At 45.2% G+C, this 11,949-nt stretch overlaps 1 long non-coding RNA gene across 1 annotated transcript; it reads left to right on the plus strand.

Annotated features, from left to right (window-relative positions):
• The first annotated feature begins 4,841 nt into the window (after positions 1 to 4,841).
• Positions 4,842 to 11,730, plus strand: LOC134756677 (uncharacterized). The gene is made up of 2 exons (XR_010129700.1): positions 4,842 to 5,339; positions 5,485 to 11,730. It is a non-coding gene; the product is annotated as an uncharacterized lncRNA (long non-coding RNA).
• The last annotated feature ends 219 nt before the right edge of the window (positions 11,731 to 11,949 follow it).

The following is an 11,949-nucleotide window of genomic DNA, read 5'->3' on the forward strand; positions in this document are numbered from 1 at the left end:
CCAAGAACCTTCTCTTGGGGTACAGGTCGGGACCCCTTTCCTGTAATACTTAGGGCAGATTCTTCGGCAGCCAATTCTATCTGAAAGGAGAAGAGGAGAATATTTTAATTTTTTTGTTCCCTCGGCATATTACAGTTACAAAAATTAAATAAATCTTCCCGGTGCTAGTATTCATGATCCATCAGTCCAAAACTCGAGTGTGTTATGCTATTTCCAGTAGTCAAAGATCCCTTCGGTGAAAGGGGAGGAAGAGCAGTTAAAACTCTGTTCTGCCACTCTGTATTGCCTTTCGTCTTTTATTAAAATGGCAGGTTGCTAATTTGTCCTTCCATTAATGAGAATGTTTTGTTTGTTTGTTTGTTTTGAGACAGGGTCTCACTCTGTTGCCCAGGCTGGAGTGCAGTGGTGCGAACTAATGAGGATGTTTTTAATTGATCCCCACTCTTTCATCTAATCTATTTTATGACTTGAAATGAGTTCAGGTCATTAATTGAGCATTTACTATAGGGTAGGCATTGTTTTATTTGCTGGGAATTCGTAGACCTCAAAGAGCTCACAGTTCGAAAGGGTCACTTTCACATAAATATTTATAATACAATGTAGCCATGCAGCACATAATAAACCTGTAAACTTTCAGGACAACTGTTCTGCAGGAGATGTCCAGCCTGTGGCTAGTTAATGCAACTAAAGTTTCAGCAAAGCACTCAAGTGTAAGGTCCTTAAAGTTTTTCTCATTAAGTTTTTGTTTTTGAGATGGAGTCTTGCTCTGTTGCCCAGGCTGGAGTGCAGTGGTGCAATCAGGGCTCACTGCAAGCTCCGCCTCCCAGGTTCATGCCATTCTCCTGCCTCAGCCTCCCAAGGAGCTGGGACTACAGGCGCCCGCCACCACGCTCGGCTAATTTTTTTTATATTTTTAGTAGAGACGGGGTTTCAACATGTGTTAGCCAAGAGTCATTAAGTTTTAATAAGCCCGACCATCTCCAGACCAGAACCTCTCTGAATATGAAATAGGAGAAGTGAGATATCTCACACAGTAGCTATCAAGTTACTACTCACAAGCCAGAAAATGTGAGGGCTTACTTTGGCTTTCAAGTTCACAGTTCCATGAAATACAGAGTTAGGAAGGCTATCTTGATGAGCATTCTTTATTGGACCTCTCTGCCTTTGGACTTTCTCTGCCTTGGACATTCGGGGAGCTGTTCTGCTTGGGGGTGCCTTTGTTAAGGGAAATGGGCAATTCATTTCCCTGACCACCAAGAGACATCCAGAATTTGTCATGTTTTATGAGTAATTTTGAAAGTGCTTACTAGACCTCCCTCCCTTTTCAACTGCACAGGCCCAGTAAGCTTTTAAACTTTCTATTTTGTTACAGTACAAACAACTCCACAAGCAGGCTTCCTGCTTCTCCCCTCAGGCTATGCAGAATTATTCATACTCAAGGTCTAAAGAGGAACATCAGCATGAAGGAAAAACAGACTAAAGAGTGAAAACAAATTAGCAATCCAAACAGCCCTCTCCCCGCCTGTCACTGGAAGGTCTTTGGTGTCTCATTCCAGAGTCAAGGGGTTTTCTGAGTTGAAGATTAAAGGATACATTTTCAGGGCTCAGACAACAGACAGTCTGTGAAATGCATATTCACCCAAGGCAGCCAGAACAAGGTGCGCATATGAAGAACCGGGATGTGCCTTCACCCCAAACCAGATGAGCCTTGTATGGATAGTTGGTATTTTGCACCCACTGGGTTCAAGTCTTTCATATGTTATTCATGCTTGGGTAAGGAAAAAAAGAAAGAAGAAAGAAAGAAAAAGAAAGAAAGAAAGAAAGAAAGAAAGAAAGAAAGAAAGAAAGAAAGAAAGAAAGAAAGGCAGGCCATTAAGCTCTCTTTGGGAATGTGGGAAAGCTTATCTTAGTTATTCTCAACCAGGGTGATTTTGCCCCACAAAGAAACATGTGGCAAATGTCTGAAGATATTTGTGATGGTCAAAACTGGCACTGGGAGGTGTTGCTGGCATGTAGTGGGTAAAGAATAAGAAGGAGAAGGCTGAGCACCCTGTGATGTACAGGATGACCCCCACAACTAAGATTTATCTGTTCCAAGATGTAGTTAGTGCAAAGGTTGAGAATCTCTGCCTTAAAACGTAAAGCAGTAAAAATAGAATGTTAAGAAAGCTCCTCCCTCTCTCATGTGTATATTTGTGTATGTCTGTTTCCACCTCTCTCTCTCTCTCTCTCTCTCACACACACACACACACACACACACACAAACACACTGCCGGCTTCATAGGGGTGAAACCTATGCACATGAGCAGGGTCCCATACTCAGAACAGTTCCTGTACTTGATGTAATCCTCTGCTTCACCATCTTGAAATTCTCAATAATTTTGCATGAGAGGCCCCATATTTTCCTTTTGCCCCGGGCCCTGCACATTATGTATCTGGCCCTGCATGCAAATGCCTGTGCAAGAGACACTCAGCATTCCATGCAGTAGAACCATATGTTCTCCACTACCCTCTTTTTTCTCCCCTAACGTTCCACTTTATTATAGTAGTGCACGCTTTCATTCTGCTTTTGAAACCTCTCTTTGGGTTATGGCAGAGCCAAAGCTGGAAAATAGACGTGTGTCATGGTTTCCGAAGCGTCTGCATATTTTCTTCTTGCCCATCAAACTGTCTAGAAAATCCATACAGGGCACCAAGTGGCAGTCAGCAGATCGTGCGACATAAAAATTTTCTCAAAGACGCTGGAAAGAAGCTGCAGAGGCTTTTCTTTCCTGCAAGGGCAGCAGGGCTCTGCTCCGATCATCCTTGCAGAGATGACAAAAATGATCCAGGACAAGAATCTGAATATCTGTAATCAAATAAAATCTACTTTCATGTCCATCCTCTTCTTGCCAGTCCTTTTTCATTCAATGTTCTGGATTGTTCACAAACCTATGAATAAGCTTAACACCTATTAAAAACCTGCAAGGCAGGAACCATCACTTTGCTTCTTGTTAATCACTTTTAATCTACTACCATAAGTCAATCAGCAACAATTTACTGAGCAATTGTGAAGGGATGGAAGACCCTATCTGCAAACAATCTTGTTCACTTTTACTAATGGATCCCTTAAAATGTCCTGTTCCTGGAAGCATGCGGACCTCTCAGGGCTCTAGAAGAAGCACCTAAGTGGAATATCTATGAGGCCTACATGAAAAACCAAACAAGAGCAACAATAAATTTGTTTTTTGAATACTGTACAGTATGACAAACCCTGCCTAAGAGATCCGGGTCTGCATACATGTGTCTCTACTGCCATCTTCTGACAAGCCATCCAGCACAGCCATCTATTAGCGTCTGCCACTTGAGAATCCCTCTGAGCACTTTAGAATTGAACTTACAAAGTAAATGGGCTTTGAAAACAATATTAAAGCACAAATCATAGTCGCTGCCACACTAGTAAACAGTTGAGAACATCAATAATAATTTTTAAGTTTGCAGGCAATTCAACTTAAAACGGTACACATGGAGCAGAATTCATCACTGTAGTCTGTGAGCAGACAGCCTTGACTCAACAGTGGGACTCTTCAGGGACCCAGGCAAGGACTACGGGAAAGTCCAAGGGAAGAGTCAACAGGCTGTGATCCTAACAGCTCAAATTCTTTTGGAATTTTTGTTTGTCTGTTCCTATGAGGGGGAAAAAGACCAAAGCTCTGAGCCTGCTTTTCTGGGTAAGTAGAAATACAGCCAATGTTCCTACTTAGGCATCACCTGAGACATGCCTAGTTCTCCTTTCCCTTTTGTTCCTAACAGCACAGACCAGATTGACAATAATAACAATGATGGTGATAACGTGGATTCCTCAAGGGCAGAGACTTCATTCTATTCACTGCTGCATTCCCATGACTAGAACAGCAATTCATAGTAGACATTCCAAAGATACGTTTCTTGCAGGGACATGGATGAAGCTGGAAACCATCATTCTCAGCAAACTAACACAAGAACAGAAAACCAAACACTGCATGTTATCACTCATAAGTGGGAGTTGAACAATGAGAACATATGGACACAGGGCAGACGGCATCGCACACCAGGGCCTGTCGGGGAGTATGGGGGCTAGGGGAGGGATAGCATTAGAAGAAATACCTAATGTAGATGACGGGTTGATGGGTGCAGCAAACCACCATGGCACATGTATACTTATGTAACAAACCTGCACGTTCTGCACATGCATCCCAGAACTTACAGTAAAAAAAAAAAAAAAAAAAATACGTTCTTAACAAAGGGGCAGTCATAGCTATCATTGATTGATGATGTATTTTATGCCAAATCCTTTACAGTTCTTATCTAATTTAACATCTATAGTAACCTATGAAGCAAGTCTTATTATTCATGTGTTGGGGTTTTTTTAAATTTGTTTTTTGTTGTTGGTGGTGTTGTTTTTTGTTTTTTGGTGTTTTTTTCTTTTTTGAGACAGGTCTCCCTCTATCACTCAGGCTGGAGTGCAGTAGCTCAGTCATGGCTCACCACACCCTCGACCTCCCAGGCCCAAGCAATCCTGCCACCTCAGCCTCCTGAGTAGCTGGAACCACAGGCACATGCCACCACACTCAGCTATTTTTTAAATTTTTTGTAGAGATGAGGTCTCACTGTGGTGCTCTGGCTGGTCTCGAACTCCTGGGCTCAATTGATCCTTCCGCCTCAGCTTTCCAAAACACTGGGATTGCAGGCATGAGCCACATTGCTGACCTCCATGTGTTATTGATGGAGAGTGAATCACCAGACTTGGCAGATGGCCAGACTGGCCAGAGAAGAATGAATTTATGTTGAGTTGAATAAGCTGTAGCCCATGAAGAGGTGGCTACATAAAAATAATAATAAGCCTCCGCTACTGAGAAATTACTATACACCAGGACAGTGCTCAGCATGATCTTATTTACTCCTAGGAACAGCCTGATGAAATAAATCTTACTTGGTGTCAGGCCTCTGAGCCCAAGCCAAGCCATCGCATCCCCTGTGACTTGCACGTATACGCCCAGATGGCCTGAAGTAACTGAAGAATCACAAAAGAAGTGAATATGCCCTGCCCCACCTTAACTGATGACATTCCACCACAAAAGAAGTGTAAATGGCCTGTCCTTGCCTTAACTGATGACATTACCTTGTGAAAGTCCTTTTCCTGGCTCATCCTGGCTCAAAAAGCACCCCCACTGAGCACCTTGTGACCCCCACTCCTGCCCGCCAGAGAACAAACCCCCTTTGACTGTAATTTTCCTTTACCTACCCAAATCCTATAAAACGGCCCCACCCTTATCTCCCTTCACTGACTCTCTTTTCAGACTCAGCCCGCCCGCACCCAGGTGAAATAAACAACCATGTTGCTCACACAAAGCCTGTTTGGTGGTCTCTTCACACAGACGCGCATGAAATCTGGTGCCGTGACTCGGATCGGGGGACCTCCCTTGGGAGATCATTCACCTGTACTCCTGTTCTTTGCTCCGTCAGAAAGATCCACCTATGACCTCAGGTCCTCAGACTGACCAGCCCAAGGAATATCTCACCAATTTTAAATCAGGTAAGCGGCCTCTTCTTACTCTCTTCTCCAACCTCTCTCACTGTCCCTCAACCACTTTCTCCTTTCCACTCTTCAATCTCTCCCTTCTCTTAATTTCAATTCCTTTCATTTTCTGGGAGAGACAAAGGAGACACGTTTTATCCGTGGACCCAAAACTCTGGCGCCGTTCACGGACTAGGAAGGCAGCCTTCCCTTGGTGTTTAATCATTGCAGAGAAGCCTCTCTGATTATACTCATGTTTCAAGGGTGTCAGACCACGCAGGGACACCTGCCTTGGTCCTTCACCCTTAGCAGCAAGTCCTGCTTTTCTGGGGAAGGGGCAAGTACCCCAACCCCTTCTCTCCTTGTCTCTACCCCTTCTCTGCTTTTCTGGGAGAGGGGCAAGTACCCCTCAACCCCTTCTCCTTCACCCTTAGCGGCAAGTCCCGCTTTTCTATGGGGCAAGAACCCCAATCCCTTATTTCCACACCCCAACCTCTTATCTCTGCACCCCAATCCCTTATTTCCGTGCCCCAACCTTGTATCTCTATGCCCCAATCCCATTTCCGCACCCCAACCTCTTATGTCCCTGCGCCCCAATCCCTTATTTCTGCACCCTGACCTCTTATCTCTGTGCCCCAACCCCTTTTCCCACTTTTCTGGAAGGTAAGAACCCCCGAACCCCTTCCCTCTGTTTCTCTATTCTCTTTTCTCTAGGCTTGCTTCCTTCACTACGGGCAACCTTCCACCCTCCATTCCTCCTTCTACTCCTTTGGCCTGTGTTCTCAAAAACTTAAAACCTCTTCAACTCACACCTGACCTAAAACCTAAATGCCTTATTTTCTTCTGCAATGCTGCTTGACCCCACTACAAACTCAACAGTAGTTCCAAATAGCCAGAAACTGGCACTTTGAATTTTTCCATCCTGCAAAATCTAAATAATTCTTGTCATAAAATAGGCAAACGGTCTGAGGTGCCTGACGTCCAGGCATTCTTTCACACATCAGTCCCTTCCTAGTCACTGTGCCCAGAGCAACTCGTCCCAAATCTTTCTTTCCCTCCCGCCTGTCCCCTCAGTACCAACCCCAAGCGTCGCTGAGTCTTTCTAATCTTCCTTTTCTACAGACCCATCTGACCTCTCCCTTCCTCCCCAGGCTGCTCCTCACCAGGCCGAACTAGGTCCCAATTCTTTCTCAGCCTCTGCTCCTCCAACCTATAATCTTTTTATCACCTCCCCTCCTCACACCTGGTCTGGCTTACAGTTTCGTTCCGTGACTAGCCCTCCCCCTCCTGCCCAGCAATTTACTCCTAAAAAGGTGGCTGGAGCTAAAGACATAGTCAAGGTTAATGCTCCTTTCCTTATCCCAAATTAGAAGCGTTTAGGCTCTTTTTCATCAAATATAAAAATCCAGCCCAGTTCATGGCTCGTTTGGCAGCAACCCTGAGACGCTTTATAGCCCTAGACCCTAAAAGGTCAAAAGGCCGTCTTATTCTCAATATACATTTTATTACCCAATCTGCTCCCAACATTAAATAAAACTCCAAAAATTGGAATCTGGCCCTCAAACCCCACAACAGGACTTAATTAACCTCACCTTCAAGGTGTACAATAATAGAAAAAAGTTGCAATTCCTTGCCTCCACTGTGAGACAAACCCCAGCCACATCTCCAGCACACAAGAACTTCCAAACGCCTGAACCGCAGCGGCCAGGCGTTCCTCCAGAACCTCCTGCCCCAGGAGCTTGCTACACGTGCCGGAAATCTGGCCACTGGGCCAAGGAATGCCCGCAGCCTGGGATTCTTCCTAAGCCGCTTCCCATCTGTGTGGGACCCCACTGAAAATCGGACTGTTCAACTCACCTGGCAGCCACTCCCAGAGCCCCTAGAACTCTGGCCCAAGGCTCTCTGACTGACTCCTTCCCAGATCTTCTCGGCTTAGCGGCTGAAGACTGACACTGCCAGATCACCTCGGAAGCCCCCTAGACCATCACGGACGCCGAGCTTCGGGTAACTCTCACAGTGGAAGGTAAGCCCGTCCCCTTCTTAATCAATACAGAGGCTACCCACTCCACATTAGCTTCTTTTCAAGGGCCTGTTTCCCTCGCCTCCATAACTGTTGTGGGTATTGACAGCCAGGCTTCTAAACCTCTTAAAACTCCCCAACTCTGGTGCCAACTTAGACAATACTCTTTTAAGCACTCCTTTTTAGTTATCCCCACCTGCCCAGTTCCCTTATTAGGCTGAGACACTTTAACTAAATTATCTGCTTCCCTGACTATTCCTGGACTACAGCTATATCTCATTGCCGCCCTTCTTCCCAATCCAAAGCCTCCTTTGCATCCTCCTCTTGTAACCCCCCACCTTAACCCACAAGATACCTCTACTCCCTCCTTGGCGACCGGTCATGCACCCCTTACCATCTCATTAAAACCTAATCACCCTTACCCCACTCAACGCCAATATCCCATCCCACAGCACGCTTTAAAAAGATTAAAGCCCGTTATCACTCGCCTGCTACAGCATGGCCTTTTAAAACCTATAAACTCTCCTTACAATTCCTCCATTTTACCTGTCCTAAAACCAGACAAGCCTTACAAGTTAGTTCAGGATCTGCGCCTTATCAACCAAATTGTTTTGCCTATCCACCCTGTGGTGCCAAACCCATATACTCTCCTATCCTCAATACCTCCCTCCACAATCCATTATTCTGTTTTGGATCTCAAACGTGCTTTCTTTACTACTCCTTTGCACCCATCATCCCAGCCTCTCTTCGCTTTCACTTGGACTGACCCTGACACCCATCAAGCTCAGCAAATTACCTAGGCTACACTGCCGCAAAGCTTCACAGACAGCCCCCATTACTTCAATCAAGCCCAAATTTCTTCCTCATCTGTTACCTATCTCGGCATAATTCTCATAAAAACACACGTGCTCTCCCTGCCAATTGTGTCTGACTGATCTCTCAAACCCAAGCACCTTCTACAAAACAACAACTCCTTTCCTTCCTAGGCATGGTTAGCGCGGTCAGAATTCTTACACAAGAGCCAGGACCGCACCCTGTAGCCTTTCTGTCCAAACAACTTGACCTTACTGTTTTAGCCTAGCCCTCATGTCTGCGTGCAGCGGCTGCCGCTGCTTTAATACTTTTAGAGGCCCTCAAAATCACAAACTATGCTCAACTCACTCCCTGCAGTTCTCATAACTTCCAAAATCTATTTTCTTCCTCATACCTGACGCATATACTTTCTGCTTCCCGGCGCCTTCAGCTATACTCACTCTTTGTTGAGTCTCCCACAATTACCGTTGTTCCTGGCCCAGTCTTCAATCCGGCCTCCCACATTATTCCTGATACCACACCTGACCCCCATGACTGTATCTCTCTAATCCACCTGACATTCACCCCATTTCCCCAGATTTCCTTCTTTCCTGTTCCTTACCCTGATCACGCTTGATTTATTGATGGCGGTTCCACCAGGCCTAATCGCCACATACCAGCAAAGGCAGGTTATACTATAGTACAAGCCACTAGCCCGCCTCTTAGAACCTCTCATTTCCTTTCCATTGTGGAAATCTATCCTCAAGGAAATAACTTCTCAGTTTTCCATCTGCTATTCTACTACTCCTCAGGGATTATTCAGGCCCCCTCCCTTCCCTACACATCAAGCTTGAGTATTTGCCCTACCCAGGACTGGCAAATTAGCTTTACTCAACATGCCCGAGTCAGGAAACTAAAATACCTCTTAGTCTAAATAGACACTTTCACTGAATAAGTAAAGGCCTTTCCTACAGGGTCTGAGAAGGCCACCGCAGTCATTTCTTCCTTTCTATCAGACATAATTCCTCAGTTTGGCCTTCCCACCTCAATACAGTCTGATAAAGCCTTTATTAGTCAAATCAGCCAAGCAGTTTTTCAGGCTTTTAGTATTCAGTGAAACCTTTATGTCCCTTATGGTCCTCCGTCTTCAAGAAAAGTAGAATGGACTAAAGGTCTTTTAAAAACACACCTCACCAAGCTCAGCCACCAACTTAAAAAGGACTGGAGAATACTTCTACAACTTTCCCTTCTCAGAATTCAGGCCTGTCCTCGGAATGCTACACGGTACAGCCCATTTAAGCTCCTGTATAGACGCTCCTTTTTATTAGGCCCCAGTCTCATTCCAGACACCAGACCAACTTAGACTGTGCCCCCCTCCAAAAAAAAAACTTGTCATCCCTACTATTTTCTGTCTAGTCATACTCCTATTCACCGTTCTCAACTACTCATACATGCCCTGTTCTTGTTTACACTGTCGGTTTACACTGTTTTTCCAAGCCATCACAGCTGATATCTCCTGGTGCTATCCCCAAACTGCCACTCTTAACTCTTGAACTAAATAAATAATCTTTGCTAGCAGGACTCTGCCGAATCTCCTTAGGCACTCTCTAATCAGATATCCTGAGTTGTCCCAATTCTTAGACCTTTTATACCTGTTTTTCTCCTTCTGTTATTCCATTTAGTTTTTCAATTCATACAAAACCGTATCCAGGCCATCACCAATCATTCTATATGACAAATGTTTCTTCTAACGTCCCCACAATATCAGCCCTTACCACAAGATCTCCCTTCAGCTTAATCTCTCCCACTCTAGGTTCCCACGCCGCCCCTAATCCCGCTTGAAGCAGCCCTGAGAAACATCACCCATTCTCTCTCCATACCACCCCCAAAAATTTTTGCCGCCCCAACTCTTCAACACTATTTTGTTTTATTTTTCTTATTAATATAAGAAGGCAGGAATGTCAGGCCTCTGAGCCCAAGCCAAGCCATCGCATCCCCTGTGACTTGCACGTATACGCCCAGATGGCCTGAAGTAACTGAAGAATCACAAAAGAAGTGAATATGCCCTGCCCCACCTTAACTGATGACATTCCACCACAAAAGAAGTGTAAATGGCTGGTCCTTGCCTTAACTGATGACATTACCTTGTGAAAGTCCTTTTCCTGGCTCATCCTGGCTCAAAAAGCACCCCCACTAAGCACCTTGCGACCCCCACTCCTGCCCGCCAGAGAACAAACCCCCTTTGACTGTAATTTTCCTTTACCTACCCAAATCCTATAAAACGGCCCCACCCTTATCTCCCTTCGCTGACTCTCTTTTCGGACTCAGCCCGCCTGCACCCAGGTGAAATAAACAGCCATGTTGCTCACACAAAGCCTGTTCGGTGGTCTCTTCACACGGACGCGCATGAAACTTGGCATTGCCATTTTACAGATGAAGGCCAGGAAGTTTCAGCAATCTGCCCAAGTTAGGAAGTGGAGAGCTGGAGGTCCCACCCAGGACTGCCTCGTGGATGCAGCTTCTCTTGCCCTCATAGCTTCTCTCTCGTGATACACGTTAGGCTGTCCTACTTCCTCCAGGAAGTCACCCCACGTTCTCGTGAGCCAACAACACCATTCTTCACACATCAACAATGTGAGCCAACTCCCACATAAAATGCCCACCAACAGACCAACTGCGGGGCATTTCATCCCGAAATATGTAGCAGCTGGATACAGAACAGAAAGAGACACGAGGTGGAGACACGAGGGTTCAGGCTGGTTTGTCTACAGTGGAATGGAGTCTCCTAAACTCAATGGCAAAGGTCACAGGATGGTCAGCTGTGAGAAGACAGCAGGGAATCAAGGGCAGCAGCTTGTTTTGTCCTACAAACACTGTCCTAAAAACACTGCAAAATTCTCATGTTGAAACAAAACTCCTGGATATCTACACAAAAATCTGCACACAAATATTCCTAGCAACATTACTCATAATACCCCAAAAGTGGAAACCACCTCACTATGAACGGAGTGTCTCCAAAATTCATATGTTGAAGTCTTAATCTCCATTGTGATGATATTTGAAGGTGGGGCTTTGGGGAGGTAATTAGGGAGAAGGAGGAGCCTTCGCGAATGGAATTGATGCCATTAGAAGAAGAGACAGGAGAGAGATCATCTCTCTCTGCCACGGGAGGATCCAGCATAAAGACGGCGTCCTGCAAGAGCTCCCTCACTGAGCACTGTGATCACCCAGTCTGATCACAGACTTCCAGACTCCAGAACTGTGAGAAATAAACATCTGTTGTTTAAGCCACTCAGGCTGCAGTGAGTGCTGTGGCAGCCAAACAGACTAAGACAAACCCAAATGCCCATTTACTGATAAATGGATGCATAAAATATTATAATATTGTATGCAATATTATTTCATAAAAATGAAGGAAATTATTCCACAATACAAAGGAATACAATTATGATTCATGCGACAATATGGTTGAATCTTCAAGACATTATACTAAGTGAAAGAAGTCAGGAACAAGGGTCCCATATAACCATAGGTTCCACTTACACAAATGTCCACAACACATAAATCTAGAAACAGAAACTACGTTAGTGGCTGCCTAGGG

The sequence above is a fragment of the Gorilla gorilla genome, chromosome 11, assembly GCF_029281585.2.
Source record: "Gorilla gorilla gorilla isolate KB3781 chromosome 11, NHGRI_mGorGor1-v2.1_pri, whole genome shotgun sequence".
Lineage (NCBI taxonomy): Eukaryota > Metazoa > Chordata > Mammalia > Primates > Hominidae > Gorilla > Gorilla gorilla.